This window comes from Bubalus bubalis, chromosome 2 (assembly GCF_019923935.1).
Source record: "Bubalus bubalis isolate 160015118507 breed Murrah chromosome 2, NDDB_SH_1, whole genome shotgun sequence".
Classification (NCBI taxonomy): Eukaryota; Metazoa; Chordata; class Mammalia; order Artiodactyla; family Bovidae; genus Bubalus; species Bubalus bubalis.
Window position 1 is genome coordinate 87291090 of NC_059158.1, and position 20659 is coordinate 87311748.

The 20659-nt window shown below is 38.8% G+C and overlaps 1 protein-coding gene across 2 annotated transcripts in view; it reads right to left on the minus strand.

Moving 5' to 3' along the window:
- Nucleotides 1-20659, minus strand: part of TANK (TRAF family member associated NFKB activator) — a 97918-nt gene that overhangs the window by 67204 nt on the left and 10055 nt on the right. Inside the window, exon 1 of one of the 2 annotated variants that reach the window (XM_006074294.4) lies at nucleotides 12005-12135. The exons of the other annotated variant lie outside the window; for it this stretch is intronic. The gene's annotated coding sequence lies outside the window, so the exon portion shown is untranslated. Of the gene's footprint in view, nucleotides 1-12004; nucleotides 12136-20659 lie in introns of those variants that run through there. 2 annotated transcript variants of the gene reach the window in all.

Genomic DNA, 20659 nt, shown 5'->3' on the forward strand with positions numbered 1-20659 from the left:
AAAAAAAAACACATCAGCAAACCCTGTCCAAGACTTCTAGGACCATAATTTCTTTTTTGGCATGGGGTGGAGTAGGGGGAAGGTAGGTGAGGGTAGAAAAAGAGAGAAACAAGTGTGAGAGATTTCGAATCACTGCCGCAGAGGGCCAAGTCATAATGGGAAAGCACTGAACTCTGAAAAATACTACACAAATATGTACCAAGGCAGGGAAATGGGCTTCCATAAAGTGTCCTTTTGTCCATGGTGATATGCTTTTTTAATTGTTATGAAAGTGCAGAGAATTCAGAATCAAAAATAGCAGTTGCTAAGGCAGATGTTCTTTAAAAAAAGAAGGTATTTTGATACTTTGGCAGATGGTTCAGAGCAATAGCACTCTTGCTGATCTTGGTTCATGAAATCTCCACAATTCACCAGTCTATGTGACAAGTGTTTTCTCTATTAATGGAAGAGACACCATTAATGGCATTTGCATTGACGTTAGTGTTGAAAGACAAATCTGAGACCACAGCTTTTCTCCCACCAAGCAGTCCTTATAACTTGATTGTCCCTGCTACCAACATTCCAAATCATCTTAATTCTTTTTAAATTCTCTATCTACAGATAGTTGATAAAGGACAGAGATCCCAGTGACAGGCCTTCAATCTGAACAGGCACACACACAGCCATGAACCAGAAGATTCTGAACACTAAGAACCTTATATCTGAAAGGTAAGCATCCCAACAATGGTGGTCGTTCCCTATTTCCTCCTGGGAAACATTAGGGAGGGGGGTAGTCTTACACCTACTGAGATAAAAATTACTTGCCAGCTACTTTACATAAACTACCTTATCTTAATCTTCCCTCTCCAGATAAGGAAACTGGGATTCAAAAGGTTAAATAAGTTGCCTAATGTCAACAAATTAGAAAAATGGAAGACCCAGATAAATCCAGGTCTCTCTGATGTGAAAAGACCAATATCTTAGTTCTTTTCACTGTAATTTCATTTCTATTTTATTTTTAATCAAAGCATAATGCATCTATATTTTAATGAGACAAATAACTTTATAAGGTTTAAGAAAAACAGTAGTCCCTTACTCTCCTCTTCTCCCTCCCCACTTCCTTCTTCACCGTGGCAACAATTTTCAGCTCTTTTGATTCTTTTTGGTATTTATCTTTGTATTTCTAAATAATTTGCTAATATTGTCACTACTGATTTCTATTTTACTTGTCCTCCCATTATGCAAGACAAGGATTCAGCTCTCTTTTAAAGTCTCCCCTCCCTTTATATCCTCCTCATCCTTCTAATATTTATGTACTATTTATTAGATTTACATTGCACTTTTCCTTTCTTATGACTGTGTAATGCTATTCACTGCTGAGCCATATAATATACTATGGCTCCTTTTCCTTTCCTTAAAAATATTGTTACTGAAAAAACTTATTTGCTTTATTTCTTACTATCACTAATGCAACTCCTCAGTAAGTTCAGACATTACTCTATCAATTTCATGTTCTTACAAGTTTCTCTCCTTGAGTGTTCTGACTTGCTCAAGTTTAGACTTGTTCATCTCTGTGCAGAGAGGAAAGCCTTCACCTTGAGACCTTCTTTCAACCTGAATTTGATGATTCCCTTTATTCATATCTCTCTCTCTAGCTGAATCTCTCATTCTCAGTATCCCAAATCTTCATCCTCCCTGTTTTACTCCTCAATTTGGTGGGGTAAACCCTCCAGTAGCTTTCTGATGAAGTGCTTACAAAGTAAATTTTTTGAGACCTTGCTGAAAGTATATTTTCAGACTTTGCTGAAATTATATTTCAGATAACTGAAAACAGTCTTACCCTAAGATTTAACTGACAGTTCGTCAGGTTGAGTCCCAGGTTGGAAGTAATTTTTCCTCAGAATTTTGTAAGTTTTGCTACACTCCCTTTTGTTTTTGTTGAAGTTCAGGGCCATTTTGATTCCTGCTTTTGTACTTAACCCATCTGGAAGTTCATCCGTCAGTTGTTGCAAATTTTCTTGAATTACTTTTTGGGCCATTTCATTCCTTCTCTGTGCCTGTTTGGGACTCCCACTATCGGGATGTTAAATTTTCTGAAGTGGTACTCTAACTCCTCCTACCTCCTTCTTTTTAAACAAACATTCACCCCCTTACTTTATAGATACATGTATCTTAAATTTGTTGTCCTTGACAACAAGCACTGTTATGACAAATGGTGTCTAACCAATCCTCAATAAAAAGTAATAATCAAGGAAAATAGTGTGCTTCTGGAACTCCACTGAGGCTGTGGGTGTGTAGCCGAACAATGCTCTTCTACCAATTACTACCAATTGCCCAGCTCAACCAGAGCAGCTCAACTTTGATTAGTTATACACATTTGGATTTCAAGTTTGAAAAGAATCACATGCTTAAAGGTAGATTTCCTCCACCCCTTTTGCTTTTCAGTCGCCAAGTCACGTCTGACTCTTTGGACCCCATGGACTGCAGAATGCCAGGCCTCCCTGTCCCTCACCATCTCCCTGAGTTCCCCCAAGTTCATGTCCACTGAATCGATGATGTCATCCAACCATCTCATTCTCTGTCACCCTCTTCTCCTTCTGCTTTCGATCTTTCCTAGCATTAGGGTTTTTTCCAATGAGTCGGCTGTTTACATCAGGTGACCAAAGTATCAGAGTTTCAGCTTTATTTATTTATTTATTTTTTAGAGTTTCAGCTTTAGCATCAGTCCTTCCAATGAGTATTCAGGGTTGATTTTCTTTAGGATTGACTGGTTTGATCTCCATGCTGTCCTAGGTACTCTCAAAAGTCTTCTCCAGCACCACAGTTCAAAAGCATCTTTAACAAGGTCTACTTTTTGTGGACAAGTAGAGACAAGTGTGGGTTATTTAGTAAGTAGAACAAGGGTCCTCTCCTGGGTTTTCCCCACTGCTGAGATTATTATGCTTCTGGGTAAGTGTTCTACCAGGGTTGACACTTGTGGTAAGAGGCCAGTTTAAATCTAAAGCAGTTTCAGGATGGGGTGATTCTAGAGTAACTGTTTACCTCTTCTACTCTGCCCTAGAAAAGAAAGTCACCTGCTTTTCCCAACCCCTTGGGGTATGAATAATAACAGTTCACATTCTACTTCAGAAAAGTTGCCATTTTAGCAAAGGAAGAGGTGAGCAAGCGAATGAGAGATACATCCTGTCTCTCCTATTTAGCTCTATGTTTGACCCCTCAGCCACAAAAAGCAACAAAAGCAAAAAGCAGAAAAAAAGTCAATAATGTAGTATATACACATAAATAAAAGAACATCTTCTGTCTTAGATGGTTAAGGTAAACCTTTGACGACACTGAAAAGTATGTGTGTTTCCTTACTTGAAGAAAGGAAATGGAAGAGAACTGTCACTCCTGACATTTACTTCCAATCATTTCCCACTTTTAAGAGAGTTCCATTAGTACAGCAGCCAGTTCCCCAAAATGACAGCTTCCATTTCTATTCTCACTCTCCAGGTTGTAAACTTCGGTTATGGATATACCCATAGCACACTGCACTATGCTGTCACTGTGTAACACTGTTCCTTCCAATCAGGCAGCTGAAATCACAGAAACTTAAATATCACAGATCCAGCAGAGTCAGAATTTGCATTTTGCATTTTTTAAAAAATAAGCTGGTTAGCTAAATGCATCAGGATAGATAAGGTAAGACAATCCCACAGATCAAACCCAAAACTCACCAAACTAGGTTTTCTATTTTTCTGGATGTCAGAACTTGGTGAAACTTTTTGTTATTTTCTAAGAGTTAAAAGAAGACTTCATAGCCAAAGACCACACCCATGAGTCTCAGCTTTGCCTCACTTCCTTTTTTATCTCCAGCAGCACTTCTTTCCCTCAAGTTGTATAAAATTCTATGGGTTGAAGTGCAAAATGAAATAGTGTAACACCAAAAGGGAAACTGGACATGAGATGTTCTACCCATCTGAGGTACTGCTCAGTTAGCTTGCTTAGCCATGTTAAGGGGTATCCTTTCCTCTGAGTAGGGGCCATGTTAGAATCTGGAGATGTGGGAGAAAGAATTATCAGTTTAAAATGGTTACCTAATATTTAAAAAATCTGTCTTTCATAAATCATATAAAGTAGGGCTCTACAGAATATTCTTGGATGGGGAAAACTTCAAGAGGAAGTTTACATTCAGTATGAGGAGGTGTAAGAACTTTGTGGGAAGAAAGGTCACATATTTTTATCTCCTAGGATTTGTGGTATTTTAATGTTTATAAAAAAGGAAATATGGATTTAAAAAGGCTGAAAAACATCAATATGAAGGGAAAGGCATTTTAGTTTAGGGATAGCAAATATATAAAGTCATGAAATTAATCATGGTAAAAGCCATATATTTAATTGGCTAGAAATAGTAAAACCACTTACATATCCCACAAGAATAGTTCATTTTTTTTCGAGTAATTTAAAATTGTTATCTTGAAGGGACTTGAATCCCTGATTTCTGTCCTTAGAGCAAATCATTCTTCACAGCAAAATCACCTGATTGAGTTTATTCTGCTGCTGAAGAGAACAATTCTCCATACCTAATTCTACTGCAAATATCTCAAGGATTCCTATAACTTCAGGTAAGTAACCATCAAACTAGAACTCATTGTTTTTCTTAGTCCACTCAATTTCCAATAATTCATAACTACAATGACTTGTAGACAGACTGTTTTCACTGTTAACAACATGTTTTCAATAGACCCTTTTTTTGCCAAGAAAAAAGCATGGTGGTAAGTGAAAGCTACTACAGATCATTGCTCAAAATGTTTACCCTCATAATTTAGTAATGATAATTGCCATTAAAGAAAGTATATCTCTGAAGTTAAAAAGGAAGAAAACAAGGTTACTGTTCAGGACACTTCTCCCATGAGACAAACAAACAACATTATTATTTACTTCCCAAACTTTTTTCTTAAAGTAATTTAAAAAGTCTCTTAAGAAATGCTTTTCTTGCTTGAACAACAATGTGAATACATTCAACACTACTGAATTGTACACTTAAAAATGGCTAAGGTGGTAAACTTCACATTATGTGTATTTTACCACGATTTTAAAAAATGTTTTTATAGATGAGGAATTGAAAAACTGTAACATATACAATTACATAGGTCCCAGAGGCTTGTTTTCAGTTGCCAAGGCTCTGGTACCACTGCCTGTTTCAATCCTCCTCAACTTTTTTGAACAGTTTTCAAACAAAGCACACAGTTCAAAAGATTGCGTACGCTAATTTGCCACCCACCCACAAGGGAGTTGAATTCATATTCTGTTATCCTTTTCTGAAAATGATTCAGAATCTTGGTTTTGGACTACAGAGAAATTTTGTTACCAATTTTGTTAGCTGTTCTTGCTAATAGCCTCCTCTTTTCCTCTACCCATGGTTGAAAACCATAGCAGTAAGCGTAAGAGACAACATGGGATGAATGGCAGCCACAATGTAAATCCTACAGAAAATAGAAACTAAAACTTGGTTTGACATCATTACACACAATCAAGTTGAAACTGAATAGTAATATTCATGCTTAGAAAGCTGTTAGAAAACAAAAGGATATTGAGTAGCAACAGCTAATCAGCTAAAGCATGAGTATATGGCTGGCTCTTAAACAACACTAGTTTGAAGTGCACAAGTCCACTTATCCATGGATATTTTCATGAGTAAATACTGCAGTACTATACGATCTGTCATTGGTTGAATCCCTGGATGTGCAATTGACGATATGGTGGAACCACAGATACACAGGAACCTTGGATACAGAGGGTTAACTTTACATGCAGATTTTCAATTGAGCAGAGGGTTGCCATGCCTAACCTCCGTGTTGTTCAAGGACCAACTGTTGTTAGAATAGTGTTTTACATCAAGAGGCTATGTATTCTTTTTTTTTTTTTTATCATTTCCTGAAAGATAATGGGTATGCTTTTTTAAAATATGCAGTCTTTGTCTGTTATAGGTTGTTGTTTAGTCACTAAGTTTTGTTTGATTCTTTGTGACCCCATGGACTGTAGCCCACCAGGATCCTCTATCCATGGGATTTCCTAGGCAAGAATACTGGAGTGAGTTACCATTTCCTACTCCAAGGAGTTTTCCCAACCCAGGGATGGAACCAGTATCTCCTGCATTGGCAGAAGATTCTTTACCAGTGAGCTACCAGGGAAGGGCATGCCCCCAAATTATGCCAATATGTTCTAGATTAACAGATGTTTAAGTTAAGATACTCAAATATCCACTGACAGAATGCCTGCATTCCTCTGTAAATAACATTTATGAGCGTCTTGAAGTTTCCTCCAGTTCACAGTTGTATACCGCTAAACTGCATTATCTAAAGTAATAGTCTTACTTGAAAGCAATCAAAAAGTATTTCAAATAATCATTTATAAAAGTGAATAGCTCTCCCAAAGATTACATAATACACTACTATCCACATATTAACAGTAAGCCATTCATTAGCTGAGCGAAACAGTGGGCTGTGCTTATATGGTTTCTATGCCTCAGAAGCCAGCCCTGTTCTTGTGTCCACAGGCTATGTACATACCTAGACTGTTACTGATTTTCACTTCATATTCAGTAAGTCAAAGCATGCTGAGCTTGTATATTTTCTCAGCCACTCATTTTGAAACTCCCCTATAGGATTTGGCTAGAGTAGAATGTCAGCTTGGTTACTACCTCTAAAGCAAGAAATTTCCTGGGAAAATTGGGAAGCTGATGACAACAAAGTGAAACTGTTCTTTCAGGGCATAAAAGCTTGCCCATGTAGAAGCAACACCCTTTCCTTTATAAATTGGAGTAGAGGAGAGAAAAAACAGTAAAGCACTTTATTAGACCCTCAGTCTACCTACAGCATTTTCCCTGAAAAATAAAAAAAGGTGGAGGATAAAATGACCAGGATCAGTACAGCAGTTCTTCATTCTCTACATTATTGGTGCTTCACACCCCTTCAATTATAAGGATTTACTCTAAGGAGCTTTTGTTTGCCTTTTAAAGTTCTGGATCTTTCTGCTGAATATTACTGTTGCCTTAAGAATAATGTACAGTTGACCTTGAACAACATGGGTTTTAACTACATGGATATACTTATAGGCGAATTTTTTTCCCCACTAAATACATACTACAGTACTACACTATCTGCAGTTGATTGTATCTGAAGATGCAGAACCTCGGAAACAAGAGGGCTGACTATAAACTGCTTGCAGATTTTCAACTACTGGGAGCTGTGGCACCCCTAACCTCCAGGTATTATTTAAGGGTCCACTGTACTTTCAGATGGTTTCATGAATTAATTCTTTCAGACTTTCAAACAGAGAGCTCTTAAACTATTTTAGGTTTCACTGGTGGCTCAGCAAGTTGAGCTGAGTCTGGCAATGCAGAAGATTCTGAGTTCAATCCCTGAGTTAGGAAGATCCCCTGGAGAAGGAAATGGCAACCCACTCCAGTATTCTTGCCTGGGAAATCCCATGGACAGAGGAGCCTGGTGAGCTACAATCCATGGGGTTGCAAAGAGTCAGATAGAACTTAGCAACTAAACAAGCTATTTAAACTACCTCAAAGCACAGAAAGAAAAAACTATTCTAAATTCTTTTTAGAAAATCAGCATAGCCTTGATATTAAACTCTGGCAAAGATAACAGGAAAAAAGATGACTACAGATGTAACTCAATCACTGATTTTAAATAAAATTGTTACCAAAAAGAAACCTATGTGCTTAAATTCAACACAATGATGAAGTGTAAGGTTGGTTCAAAAACTAGAAATCAAAGATACAAATGAACTTATTTACAAAACAGAAGTAGAGCACAGATGTAAACAAACATACAGTTAACATGAGTTAAAGGGGAGGGATAAATTGGAAGACTGGGACTGATATATACACACTATATAAAATAACTAATGAACCTGCTGTATAGCACAGAGAAATCTATTAAATACTCCATAATCCGTATTCAGGTCAAGAAGCAACAGTTAGAACTGGACATGGAACAACAGATTGGTTCTGAATCAGGAAAGGAGTATATCAAGGCCATATACTGTCACCCTGCTTATTTAACTTATTTGCAGAGAACATCATGCGAAATGCAGGGCTGGATGAAGCACAAGCTCGAATCAAGATTGCCAGGAGAAATATCAATAACCTTGATATTTGGTGGTAGTGGCAGATGACACCACTCTTATGGCAGAAAGCGAAGAAGAACTAAAGAGCTTCTTGATGAAAGTGAAAAAGGAGAGTGAAAAAGTTGGCTTAAAACTCAACATTCAGGAAACTAAGATCATGGCATCCAGTCCCATCACTTCATGGCAAATAGATGGGGAAACAATTGAAACTGCAGGTGGTGACTGCAGCCATGAAATTAAAGATGCTTGCTCCTTGGAAGAAAACCTATGACCAACCTAGAGAGCATATTAAAAAGCAGAGATATAACTTTGGCAACAAAGGTCCATCTAGTCAAAGCTACGGTTTTTCCAGTAGTCATGTATGGATGTGAGAGTTGGACTATAAAGAAAGCTGAGCACCGAAGAATTGATGCTTTTGAACTGTGGTGTTGGAGGACTCTTGACAGTCCCTTGGACTGCAAGGAGATCCAATCAGTCCATCCTAAAGGAGATCAGTCCTGAATATTCATTGGAAGGTCTGATGCGGAAGCTGAAATGCCAATACTGTGGCCACCTGATGGAAAGAACTGACTCACTGGGAAAGACCCTGATGCTGGGAAAGACTGAAGGTGGGAGGAGAAGGGGACGACAGAGGATGAGATGGTTGGATGACATTACCAACTCATTGGATATGAGTTTGAGCAAGCCCTGGGAGTTGGTGATGGACAGGGAAGCCTGGAGTGCTGCAGTCCATGGGGTCGCAAAGAGTCAGACACGACTGAGCAACGGAACTGACTAATGGCCTATATGGGAAAACAAACAAACAAAGTGGATATATGTACATATACTTTGCTGTACACCTGAAATTAACACATTATAAATCAACTATACTCCAATAAAAATTAAAAACAACAACAACAACAAAAGTAGAAATCTACTAAAACAATTTGCCATTCTAAAAGGTCAAGGAAGAAAACCACATGATTGGCCACATTAGATGCCAAAATGTCATATACGACAAAACTCAACTTCCACCCCTGATAAAAATGTTTAGTACTAAAGTAGCAATGAAAATACATCAAGACAACAAGAAATATATACACCAAATGAAAACTCAACATCTACTGTCCAAAACTGCTCTCAAAGTGCTAGCCAATGCAAAAGAAAAAACAAAATAAAAAAACCCCAACTTTAGACACAATCCAAAATCTATTCCCTGTAAAAATCCCAAAAGCTAGAAATATTAAAGACACTTTGATAAATAAAATTATTTGAAATTATAAAATTCATATTCAATGATGACACAATAAAATAACTGCAAATGAATAAATATGATAAGGATGGCCAGAATCACTGTTGTTATATATCACTGTTTTGGAGAAACTAGAAATTTATAAAAAAAAGAAAGAAGTAAGTATAAAGAAGGAGGTAAGATTATATTCAGAAGACTATTTTCCTAGAAAATTCAAGAGACAATTTATTAAAACCAGTAATTTTAGAAAGTTGGCCAGATATATAAATCATCTACATGTCAGTCACAAAATATTAGTGGGTAGTTAAAACCCCCCAAGGGCTTCCCTGGTGACTCAGTGGTAAAGAATCTGCCTTCAACGCAGGAGAATCTCTCCCCTAGAGAAGGAAATGGCAACCCATTTCAGCTTTCTTGCCTGGGAAATCCCATGGACAGAGGAGCCTGGTGGGTTAGAGTCCATGGGGTCACAAACAGTCGGACATGACTGAGCAACTATACAACAACAACAAAACCCCCCAAAGAAACCTGTTTTAATGAAATATAAATAGTTTACTTTAAATTTTACCTGAGAGAGAACACAATCACCAAGGATATTTAAAGAGGGACTTGCTTTATGAATGACTGCTACTGCTAAGTCGCTTCAGTCGTGTCTGACTCTGTGCGACCCCATAGACGGCAGCCCACCAGGCTCCTCCGTCCATAGGATTTTCCAGGCAAGAGTACTGGAGTGGGGTGCCATTTCCTTCTCCAATGCATGAAGGTGAAAAGTGAAAGTGAAGTCGCTCAGTCGTGTCCAACTCTTAGCGACCCCATAGACTGCAGCCTACCAGGCTCCTCCGTCCATAGGATTTTCCAGGCAAGAGTACTGGAGTGGGGTGCCATTGCCTTCTCCGTATGAATGACTACAAAATGCCTAATCAAAGAGAGATTGGTAATTGTATAGAAGAAGCAAACAGAACAAAGGGACACAAGAATCCAAAAAAGACTCATGTATGCCTGGAAATTTACTATATTAAGGTAGTATTTCTAGCCCATTGGGAATTAATTGATTTCAGCAAATGATTTCAGCAAAAATGGCTAAATCCCTATCTTATAAAATGTTAAAAAATAATTTTCATGTTTTAATGAGTAAAGCATAACAAGTGTAAGAATATTTAATGAATATAGGAAAATATTTTAATAATTTTTGAGTGAGGACCATCTTCTTAGGAGAAAATCTGGACATTTTAACCCAAAGACTAATAGTTCTTGAAAATATTCGCCATATAATTCACAAAGGGTTAATAATTTGTATCCTAATGAAATATAGATTAAATAATCGTGAAGAACAGGGGCAAAATATATAGACAGGCCATATTAAGAGATGTTTAACTACATTTGGAACATCCAGACAAAGAAATCCCATGCTGACATTAAGGTAAAGCAGAGCTATATATGGTAAGATTTCCACTATATATATTCTATCTGAAAAACGAAATCATAGGACTGTATGCACATACAATCTTATTTTCATAAGAAAGCGAAATAACACGTTTATGTACAACTAAGAGAGATGTGCAAAGCGTTGGAGTACCTGTGGCTGGGGAATGGGCTGTGAAGGAGTTTCATTTTCTGCTTAAAACATGACTGTTATCACTTTAGGGTTCTCTTCTCCTCCCCAATGAAAGGGACAAAACATTTTTTTCAGCAGACTACAGAGCTCGCTTCTCTGTTCCCCCTCTTTGAAGTGTGTATTCCCGTCGTGGTAGGGAAACAGATCACGCTATTTCCCTTCACTTTCGTGTCACTTCACTTCCTTTACTACCATTTCTCTCTTAAGATACAACTTGTCAAAAGAATCTGTGAGACACATGACACTTTATATAGCAAAGGCTGCTCTACTTCTTGTTACAGCATAGTAAGAGACACAGAGACTCTTTGGTTTGAGTCTCTTCCCCCTCCTTGCTTCACTTCGTGACGAGTACAGCCTGTTACACGTGTAACTCGTCACTAGTCAGTTTACACCGCGCAAGGGATTCCGCCTAACGCCCGGTTCCCACTGGGGGCAGGGTTTGCTTCTGCTCTTTCCGCCTCAGCCATCCAGTTTCTCCTTGACCCTCGGGGAGGTTACCCAACTTCTCAGTGACAAGGCTATGATGACACCCCACAGGAAAGCTGAGACAGAAACTGTGCAATAACCTTGGGGAAAAAAACAACAGAAAGAACTTAGGAAGTTTTTGAAAGAGTAACAAAGACAGTATTAACTTCTGGAAGGCAGCCTCCGGTCCTCAAGGGGGCTGGGACCTCCAGGTGGGGTCTACCGCTCACTCTGACATCACAGGCCTGACTCCCCGGTTGGCAGGCCAAGAAATCAAGTCACAGAGAGCGGCCGACGCGGAATCGGGCAGGATCCGTCCCCGGCAGCCGTCACAGCAGGGGCCGTCGTTGCTGCGCAGACGCCGTGGGCCCGGAAAGCCCCTCCCGGTCCGCTCCGGGACAGGGACCCAGGTGATTTCTTTCGCACAAAGTCCCTCCCCACCATGAGAACTGGTTGTCTCTGCAGCTCCGCGGCTTCTCTCCCTGTGGCGCCCATACGGCCAGCGCATCCCTCTCACTCACACACACAAATTCTCCGTCGCCGTGCCCGATGCATTCGGACACTGCAACTCGCTAGCGAAGTTTCTTACTCACAGCTCAAGGTTTGCGCACCGGTCTCTCCAGTCTCTAAGTCGCCGGCGCCCGGCCGAGTGACTCCAACCGGAAGTTGTTTTCCGTTCCAGTTCAGAGGGCAGCGCCTGCGCGTGGATCCCTTAACCCTTCACCCTCCACCCCTCCAAGCCAGACCGTGCCCCTCCCGCCACTTCCCCCAGTCTCACCCAAGCCCCGCCCAGCCCTGCCCCGCCCAGCGCAGCCCGGCCGGGACTCTAGGGGGAAAACTACAGACCCGGAAAGGCACGAGAAGTCAAGTTTAAAGGTCAGCGGAGGGTCTCTTGTTAAAGATATAGATTCACCCTTAGAGATTCCCAGAGTTAAGAGCTCAGCTAAGTAGCTTCAGTCTTGTCCAACTCTTTGAGACTTAGTGAATGGTAGCCCATCAGGCTTCTCAGTCCATGGGATTCTCCAGGCAAGAATACTGGAGTGGGTTGCCATGCCCTGCTCCAAGAGTTAAGAGCAACTGGGGTGAATTCCAAGAATCGTCATTTTCAGAAGATATTCATGTGAATGTGATTAGGGTTATTAAGCTCCACATGCTGAGAAAAACCACACACACACACACACACACACACAAAACCCCATTTGGGTTTTCCCCAACTAGCAACACCTATCATTAAAAGTACTTGCTAAAGCTGAATGATTGCTACATGCAAGTAGATCTCTATTAAAAACATTTCCCCTAACTTAGGATTCTCCGTTATTCCATTTCCTACCCATGCTTGAATATTTTCCAAGATGAAAATTTTATTTTTTATTATTATTTTTTTTTTTCAAGATGAAAATTTTAGACAGATAGCTCAAGAAAAGTTTTAGCTCGGATATCTGCTATCTCAGGCAAGTTGCTTAATCTAATGAATCTTGATTTTCTAAAATCTGACAGCAGAGGACAATGATAACCTACTTCACTGGATGGATGGTTGCAGGATCAACTGATAATGTAAGCCCCCCCCCCCCCTCAAAAAAAGGTAAAATTCAAAATGCTCTGCAAATGAAAGGGGCTGTCTGGAGTCAGTCATGTCATCCTGGCTCCTTCCCACCATCAAGCACATTCCTAGTATTCCTTTTAGGAAAAGAGTAGTCAAATCCACAGCATATATGTATATGGACCCTCCCTGAGAACACTGAAGGCTGGGACTCTCCACATTGACTGAGGTATAACTGTATTTGGCTGAATGCATGTAACACTTCCAGAAGCCTACTATTTATTTAATTAAAACAATATTTTTAAAAACTCACTATTTTTGCATGTATCTGACAAGAGTTGGTGGTGTTTGAAAAAGACTTTATCATCAAGCACAAGCATATTAAGGGTGTTGAAAATAGCAATTTCAAAACCAAGATTAAAATGACCATGAATACTATATATTGTTGTCAGGTAGAACCCACTCTAGAACATAGCTTTATATCCACAGACTTGATGAAATTTCCAAATTTGAGAACATGCCTGTCCTAGTGATCTTGGACAAGCCATGCTTAGACAGGTCTTCAGTCTATCCAAGATTCTTTCTTCATCCTGAACGTTTCAAGCCTAGCTCTGCAGTCTTGAGCTCCTTTTTTTCTAGTTGTACTGCTGCATATTACTTAGAAGCTGCTATCCTTCCAGGGGAGTCCAGGATCTTGCTCCTCCTAGGATAGTAACTTTTCTCTGTTAGAGCATAACAATCAAGTTCTGATTGCCTCAATTTCTCCCTACACTTCTGAATCATGGACGTTTACACTTCTTTCTTTAGGCCCAGTACATCTAAGGATTTAAAGACTTGCCAAATTACAGTGTATTTTACTGGATTATCTCAAATATTTGGCTTATTTTTAAGTCAAAGCCAAAACATAATTTTAAAAACATTGTCTTTTTAAAAAACAGAAACTTTTTGGTAGAGCATTGTGACCAGTTGAACAGTTTTCTTGTAATAAGTAATTGAGTTAATCATGATAGTACAGTACTTTTAAAAAAAAATTTGTGAGCGATTTTAAGTTCACAGCAAATTTGCAAGGAACATATAGAGATTTACCATACACTCCCTACTCTGAAACATGCATAAGACTCTTCATCATCAACATTTCTCAACAGAGTGATACATTTGTCACAACTGATGAAACTACATTGGCATATTATCATCCAAAGTCCATAGTTTACATTAGGGTTCAGTCTTGGTATCATACATTCCATGAGTATTGACAGAAGCATAAATGACATATATCTATCATTATAGTATTATACTATACTGGAGGATACCAGTATACTCTATATACTCTGACGTGTATCCATAATTGTAGTACCATAAACACCAATACTTTGGCCACCTGATGCAAAGAGCTGACTCATTGGAAAAGACCCTGATGCTGGGAAAGATTGAGGGCAGGAGGAGAAGGGGACGACAGAGGATGAGATGGCTGGATGGCATCATCGACTTGATAGACATGGGTTTAGGTGGACTCTGGGAGTTGGTGATAGACAGGGAGGCCTGGCGTGCTGTGGTTCACGGGGTCGCAAAGAGTCGGACACGACTGAGCAACTGAACTGAACTGAACTATACTAGAATAATTTCATTATCCTAAAAACCCTCTATTCTCTACTTGTTTATCTCTTCCTCTCCCTAATCTCTGACAACCACTCATCTTTTTACTGTCTTCATAGTTGTGCCTTTTCCAGAATGTCATATGTTGGAACCACACTTGATGTAGCCTTTTCAGATTGGCTTCTTTCACTTAGTAATATGCATTTGAATTTCCTCCATGTCTTTTTATGGCTTGAAAAATCTTTTTTTTTTAATGCTGAATAATACTCCATTGTCTGGATGTACCACAGTTTATCCATTCCTACTGGAAGACATCTTGGTTGCTTCCAACTTTTGGCAATTATGAATAAAGCTACTATAAACATTAGTATGCAGGGTTTTGTGTGTGTTTTCAGCTGCTTTCACACTCCTAAATATAAAGCAGTGTGATTGTTGGGTTGTAGAGCAAAAGCTGGAGAAGGCAATGGTAACCCACTCCTGTACTCTTGCCTTGAAAATCACATGGATGGAGGATCCTGGTGGGCTGCCGTCGATGGGGTTGCACAGAGTCGGACACGACTGAAGCGACTTAGCAGCAGCAGCAGCGGCAGCAACAATGTAAGAGAATTATTTTTGCTTCACATCCTCATCAGCATTTGGTGTTGTCAGTGTTCTGGATTTTGGCCATTTTAAAAGGATTGTAGTGGTATCTCATTGTGTTTTAATTTTCATTTCCCTGATGATATATAATGTGGAGCATCTTTTCACATGGTGATTTTAGTCTGTATATCTTTTTTTGTAAACTATCTGTTAAAGTTCTTGATCCATTTTAAAACTGGATTGTTTGTTCTCTTATTGTTGAATTTTAAGAATTCTCTGTATATTTTGTATAACAGTCCTTTATCAGATGTATCTTTTGAAAATATTTCTACCAGTCTGTGGCTTGTCTTTTAATTCTCTTTACAGTGTCTTTTGCAGAGCAAAAAAATTTAATTTTAATGAAGTCTAACTTATCCAGCACTGCTTTTGAGCAAATTGAAGGAGCTACTTTGACTATTTCTAATTTAAATAGTAGAATTTAATAATATACTCAGAATCTAAAACTGAATTCATGAGCATTTTGAAATATGAAAGTGCTAAACATTTTAAATAAAGAAAGAAAAAATTAAACATATCCATTTCTTAACTATATATTTTTATCTTTCCACTCCCATAATGTTGTAGTCATGAAGAGAAGTGGCTGCATACTTCTCCAATGGCTGAAATATGCATAAATGCTGGGCTAAATGGATGAGTTTTGTGCTAAAATGGTGTCAAACATTTTCCTTTTTTATAATGAATTTTTAAAAATTTATTTTTGGCTCCGCTGGGCCTTCACTGCTGCGTGGGCTTTTCTCTAGTTGTGGAGAGTGGGGGCTGCTCTCTAGAGGTGGTGCATGGCTTTTCATCATGGTGGCCTCTCTTGTTTCAGAGCCCGGGCTCTAGGGCACGTGGTCTTCAGTAGTTGTAGCTCCTGGGCTCTAGGGCACAGCCTCAACAGTTGTGGCACATAGGCTTAGTTACTCTGCAGCATGTGGGGTCTTCCCGGACCAGGGATGGAATCCGTGTCCCCTGCATTGGCAGGTGCATTCTTTACCACTGAGCCACCAGGGAAGCCCCATGATAAACTTGTTAAATACAATATGTTTTATTAAGGTTAGGAATTTGAGGAATAACCCTTTAAAAGTGATATAATTTCACTCTAATTTAACTTATATTATTATGTACCTAAGGTTAGCAAGCAAGTATTGAAGGGTAGGATGAAATGAAAATGAGAACTGCAGGCTTATTAAAACCATTTCAGAACCTATTTTCAAAACTGCTAAATATTTTATTGAGGGTTCTGAATATAAATCCAGAAACAAGGAAAGCTGCCAGTATAAATACTACTACAACTTGGAATGTCAGGTATGCATCAATGAGCTCAGTCAAATCTTTGATGTGAAATATCACTATTAATAGAATCTGGTTGACTTCTGATTTAGGATGACATCTGGACTAGCTGTGTTTGTCTCAAACTCTCTGAATTAAATGCCTTATGAAAAATCAGAAAAATATAAGAACTCATAATAGCATCAAAAGGCAGGATTGATGACCAGACCCACTGCACATGGCTGAGAAGCTATACCCAGTATAGGGCCCTCAATTGAAATAGGCACTCACTTGCCAAGCTTTGCTACCTTGGGACTTAAGTCTTCAAGAGTAGATGTAACCCTGTTGACAGGCTCCTACTGACAGAATTTGACAAGATTTTTCGCCATTTTCAAGAACCATAGGGCTGAAATGGACACGAAGCTTTGTAGTTTGAAGGTGAGCAAACTTGTGACTTTAAGGATAGTAAGCAAGCTATCTGCCTCATGGCACCTACTAGTGAAATGGACAGTACTAATTCCACTAGTACGTATTACCTCCAAATGCTATTTTTTTTTTTTTTTTTTTTACATCTTGTTGCCCCATCATTCTCCCATTAGTACTTCTTTTTATTATCTATTGATAGTTTGGACCTCTGGTTTGGAGAATACCAACATGATTCCAATAGGTGTAGACACATGTGATATTCTGTATCTAAGGATATGTGAAGCAAATAATGGAAGGGCCTGGGCAGACAGACTGGTGTGTTTGACCCTCTGGGAGTTTAATTTTCATACATGGTGCCGGTCAAGGAAAAGATGAATGATTTTTTTTTCTAATTAACCAGGAATTCTCTCTTCATATTATAATAACTCGACAATAAGGGTGAGGAATCTCGCCTTAGGCCAGTACTCATAGTGAGAACGTTGATAAATGTTAGCTTTAGATTCAAAAGTTAGATATGAGCTATGCATGTCTTTATGTCTCCCAGCTCAAGACCTATGCTGAGGAGCTAGTAGAAATCAGACAGATAATGAGAAGAACCAAATAAAATCCACACATCTAGTTATAAGGGCTACAAAAAACTTGCAATGAGTTTAATACAAGATAAACTTGTATTAATAAGTGTAATACAAGATAAAGCATCCTTTTGAAAAGATTGTGCTGCATAAAGGAAGAAGAACAAAGTCCCCCAAAATTTGGGGAAAGTGAACACTTTAGAAAATGGTTTGCCATAACCATAAGTAAACGGAAAGAATCGGATTTGTATTCTCTGTGATACAAAACTTGAAATCTAAGACATGATATTAGACTAAGATAAGAAGGGAGAAATAACAAAGATGGGTAAGTTAAGGCTGTAAGGACGTAGAACATGCAATGTCAAAATCTGAATATTTATTTGAACATAAGAAAGGGAATACATACTACAGAATGTTAAATCAATGATTAGAGGAAAGATAATGAAGTGAAACAGAGGGCAATGGCAACCCACTCCAGTACTCTTGCCTGGAAAATCCCATGGACAGAGGAGCCTGGTAGGCTGCAGTTCAAGGGGTCATGAAGAGTCAGACACAACTGAGTGACCTCACTTTCACTTTTCACTTTCCTGCATTGGAGAAGGAAATGGCAACCCACTCCAGTGTTCTTGCCTGGAGAATCCCAGGAACGGCAGAGCCTGGTGGGCTGCCATCTATGGGGTTGCACAGAGTTGGACACGACTGAAGTGACTTAGCAGCAGCAGCAGCAATGAAGTGAAAAAGAGAAAATGTCAGTTGCTCAGTCATGTCCGACTCTTTCTGATCCCATGGACAGAAGCCAGTCTTCTCTGTCCCTGGAATTCTCCAGGCAAGAATGCTGGAGTGGGTAGCCATTCCTTTCTCCAGGGCATCTTCCCAACCCAGGGATCGAACCTAGGTCTACCCACATTGCAGGAAGATTCTTTACCATCTGAGCTACAAGGGAAAGGATAAATGGATGGAAACAATTAAATGGAAATAATAATAATGGAGAGAGAGTGCTCCATCTTTTGAAAAAGAAATCTGAGGAAATGGAACAGAAATAGCAGCTTAAGATATATCAGAATATATCTGAAGTAATAGTTTGATATAAGGCAATCAGAGATGAAAAAAACCTCAGTGAGTTTTGAAACATACCAATAAAAAGAGATCAAACATTTTAATCTATCCAGAGAAAAATTTTACTATTCAATGATGTATCAATTCATTCATTAATTAAGGAACTATTTTGTGAGTGCTTGCTGTATGATAAAAGTTAGGGTCACAAAGACTATGAAGACACAGTTTTACCTAAAAAAGAATTTAGTGTCTTTTGTGGAGGATATGCATATGAGAAACAGGCAGTTGCTACACAATATGCTATTATAACATTACAATGGGGTAAGAATAGGGTGCTCAAAAAACATTGGAGAGAGGAGGTGAGGGAAAGCTTTCTCGGTCTCAAGTATGGAAACAATTCAATAAAAATCCAGAGAAGAGACTTCTCTGGCGGTCCAGTGGCTAAAATTCCCCACTTCCAATGAAAGAGGGCCAGTTCAATTCTCGGTCAGAGGACTAGATCCCACATTCCACAACTAAGATCCCACATGCTGAAGCTAAGACAGTACAGCTAAAAGAAAAAAAGAATTCAGAAAAAATAAACTACTTTCAAAGGAAGAAAAAGAAAAATAGACTTATCTTCAATATTAAACTTCAGAAGCTGAATAGAATAACATATACAGTAGCCTGAAATAGATTTGACTTACAAAGTTTATACCCACACAAATTATCATTTGCATAGGAAAGGAAAACTAAGACATTCTTAGATACCTTATAGTTCAGAAATATATCACCTCTGTACCGAAATAATCGAATATACACTTTAGTAAGTCAGGAAGGAAATCCAAGTACAAAAACTAAGAAAGATGAAATTCTGTTATAAAAGAAATACCTATAAATATTTGAAATAATTTAAATATTGGATGAGACAAAAACTTGTCACAAATATAATGAGAATATTAAAAGTGATTTTTAAGACATACAGTCCAAGTATAAATAAATAATTTAGTAATAATGTGTTCTAAACTTCCTGATTATAGCAACAAGATCTCAAGTGGTTGGAAAAGAGGTGGCATGAAGGAGAAAGTTCTAATTTCCTCATTTTCTATTTGTGAAAACAAGGAAATGATAGGTTCTCATTCTAGCAATGACATTGTAATTGAACATATACTATTTTATGTTTTTTTTTTAAACATGAAGATAAATAATTACAAATAGAATTGAAAATTATATGTTTATTTTTTCATGTTTGTTTATTTTTTTGGCCACATCTCATGGCTCATGGGTTCTTAGTTCCTTACCAGGAATTGAACCCAGACCCTCGGCAGTGAAAGCACAGAATCCTAAGCACTGGCCCCTCAGGTAATTCCTTATTTTTTCATGTTCCTCAATAGAGGAACAAAGAAAGCAAAACATTGCTCAGATAACAAAGATGTAAAACTCTCATCCCAGTGGTTTATCAATCATTTAATAAGCAACTCTTGTGAGCATTCCTCTACAACATTAAAAAACATTTTTTTTGGCTGCACCACATGGCATGTGGGATCTTAGTTCCCCAGCCAGGGATCAGACCCATGCCCTGCAGCCAAAGCTCAGAGTCTTAACCATTGGACTGGCAGGAAAGTCTGAGTTTGTTTGTTTTTTGTTTTTTTTTGCAAGCATATACTCTGTCCTTGGGCTGCCCTGTGGCCCAGCTGGTAAAGAATCCGCCTGCAATGCGGGAGACCTGGGTTTGATCCCTGGGTTGGGAAGCTCCCCTGGAGAAGGGAACGGCTGCCCACTCCAGTACTCTGGCCTGGAGAATTCCATGGACTGTGTAGTTCCTGGGGTCGCAAAGAGTCGGACATGACTGAGTGACTTTCACCTCACTCTGCCCTCATTGTCACCCTCTGTCCTCACCACCACACTGTTTCTATTGACACTCTTTGTTCAGACCATCTTCAAATTCACATTTACCATGTTTGTCTTCTAACATTTCCCCTAACTTTCTCTCGGCAAATTCCAATTTTTTTCTTTTTTAAAAAAATTCTTTTTAAAATTTTTAATTGGAGGATAATTGCTTTACAGTACTGTGTTGAAAGAAAGAAAGTGAAGTCGCTCAGTCATGTCTGACTCTTAGCGACCCCATGGACTGCAGCCCACCAGGCTCCTCCGTCCATGGGATTTTCCAGGCAAGAGTACTGGAGTGGGGT